Here is a 2,500-nt window from a genome sequence, read left to right on the forward strand (position 1 = left end):
GCGAGTAGCAAACTATATTGCGGGGGTTGCAGTTAGGCAACACTACACTAATTTAACGCGTCGTATGACAATTACAGAGCAGGTTAAGGCCCAACGTGTGTTGGGTTAAGGCCCAACGTGTGTTGGGTTAAGGCCCAACGTGTGTTGGGTTAAGGCCCAACGTGTGTTGGGTTAAGGCCCAACGTGTGTTGGGTTAAGGCCCAACGTGTGTTGGGTTAAGGCCCAACGTGTGTTGGGTTAAGGCCCAACGTGTGTTGGGTTAAGGCCCAACGTGTGTTGGGTTAAGGCCCAACGTGTGTTGGGTTAAGGCCCAACGTGTGTTGGGTTAAGGCCCAACGTGTGTTGGGTTAAGGCCCAACGTGTGTTGGGTTACAGCGCAATATGGGTTACGTTAAGGGGCAATATAGGTTAGGTTAAGGTACGATATAGGTTAGGTTAAGGTACGATATAGGTTAGGTTAAGGTACGATATAGGTTAGGTTAAGGTACGATATAGGTTAGGTTAAGGTACGATATAGGTTAGGTTAAGGTACGATATAGGTTAGGTTAAGGTACGATATAGGTTAGGTTAAGGTACGATATAGGTTAGGTTAAGGTACGATATAGGTTAGGTTAAGGTACGATATAGGTTAGGTTAAGGCGCAACGTGGGTTAGGTTACGGCGCAACATAGGTTAGGTTACGGCGCAACATAGGTTAGGTTACGGCGCAACATAGGTTAGGTTAAGGCGCAACATAGGTTAGGTTAAGGCGCAACATAGGTTAGGTTAAGGCGCAACATAGGTTAGGTTAAGGCGCAACATAGGTTAGGTTAAGGCGCAACATAGGTTAGGTTAAGGCGCAACATAGGTTAGGTTAAGGCGCAACATAGGTTAGGTTAAGGCGCAACATAGGTTAGGTTAAGGCGCAACATAGGTTAGGTTAAGGCGCAACATAGGTTAGGTTAAGGCGCAACATAGGTTAGGTTAAGGCGCAACATCGGTTAGGTTAAGGCGCAACATAGGTTAGGTTAAGGCGCAACATAGGTTAGGTTAAGGCGCAACATAGGTTAGGTTAAGGCGCAACATAGGTTAGGTTAAGGCGCAACATAGGTTAGGTTAAGGCGCAACATAGGTTAGGTTAAGGCGCAACATAGGTTAGGTTAAGGCGCAACATAGGTTAGGTTAAGGCGCAACATAGGTTAGGTTAAGGCGCAACATAGGTTAGGTTAAGGCGCAACATAGGTTAGGTTAAGGCGCAACATAGGTTAGGTTAAGGCGCAACATAGGTTAGGTTAAGGCGCAATATAGGTTAGGTTAAGGCGCAATATAGGTTAGGTTAAGGCGCAATATAGGTTAGGTTAAGGTACCGTATAGGTTAGGTTAAGGTACAGTATAGTTTAGGTTAAGGTACACATTGTTGTAAGGAAAGGTGTAATGGGGGGGGGGGGCGGCCGGTCGGTTTGTTGATTGTGATTATAGTAAGTGGATGCCTGCGGCATCATCTGATTTGCCACGTCAGGATACACCTTTGGCTCATGACAGGCGGCGCTCCGATTCCATGCTTGTGGGAGACCTGTGTCTTTCATTCCTGCCATTGTTTGTGTGCTGTGAGAGGGGGCAGTATTGTGATGTTGGGTGCACCCCTGTGTAGGACATGTGTGGGTGTTGGTGGCTTAGCTGAGCAATGGTGGTTGTCGGGAGGGTGGGATATTCCGTTTTCTGAGTGGACTTCCCAGTCTGGTTACGACAGTGTGGATTGTCTCATGTGGCGGAGAGGATGCACTGGGTGTTGTTCCATGCTGGTGCTTACATATTGTCTGTGTGCGTGTTACAGGCGGAGAGTAGTGCGTGATAAGAGTGTGTGGCTGACGTGTGGTTGTGATTGTGAGCAGAGTCTTTCAGCATGTATACGGACAGTTGTATATATTATCTGTATTCTGATGGGTCCATCTATTACTAATCAGCGCCGTGTATACGTTTAATCCGGTTCCAGTCGAAACTGTTGTATCTCTGTACATTAGTGCCACGGCGAGCGCGCTATGTAGCTACTCGTCTCGGCAGCTTCCACCGGTGTGTGGCAAATGATTATAAGCAATGAGTCGAGTCGTCAATACCGATAGTGTGACGTCACATGTCTGGGGTGGGGGACGCTGCGCCCTTCCGGTGGGTCATGGCCTAGAAAGACGCTCCCCACGCAGGGGGGCTTGGACTGTCATAAACTCTTCCGAGTAATATACTTGCCGTACGTTTTTGCGACTGCGAGTGCAACGCCCACCGGTACCGACATGGATGGAGCGCCTCCTAGCTGACCGCTCAGCATCGGCATTCGTACAGAGAGCAACGCGATCGCGTCTCTAGCTCGTAACTGGTACAGCTCGCAGCTCATGTATAGGGACAGCGGGAATGTCGCATATTGGACATAACTCTTCATGAAACGCACGTTATAGGGGTGGATTGCACATTGCGACTGCGGGAAAAGTCCGCCGTTCATCCGCTGGAGTTGCGAGTTCGGCGGTTGGGG

Source organism: Schistocerca americana, chromosome 3, assembly GCF_021461395.2.
Source record: "Schistocerca americana isolate TAMUIC-IGC-003095 chromosome 3, iqSchAmer2.1, whole genome shotgun sequence".
Classification (NCBI taxonomy): domain Eukaryota; kingdom Metazoa; phylum Arthropoda; class Insecta; order Orthoptera; family Acrididae; genus Schistocerca; species Schistocerca americana.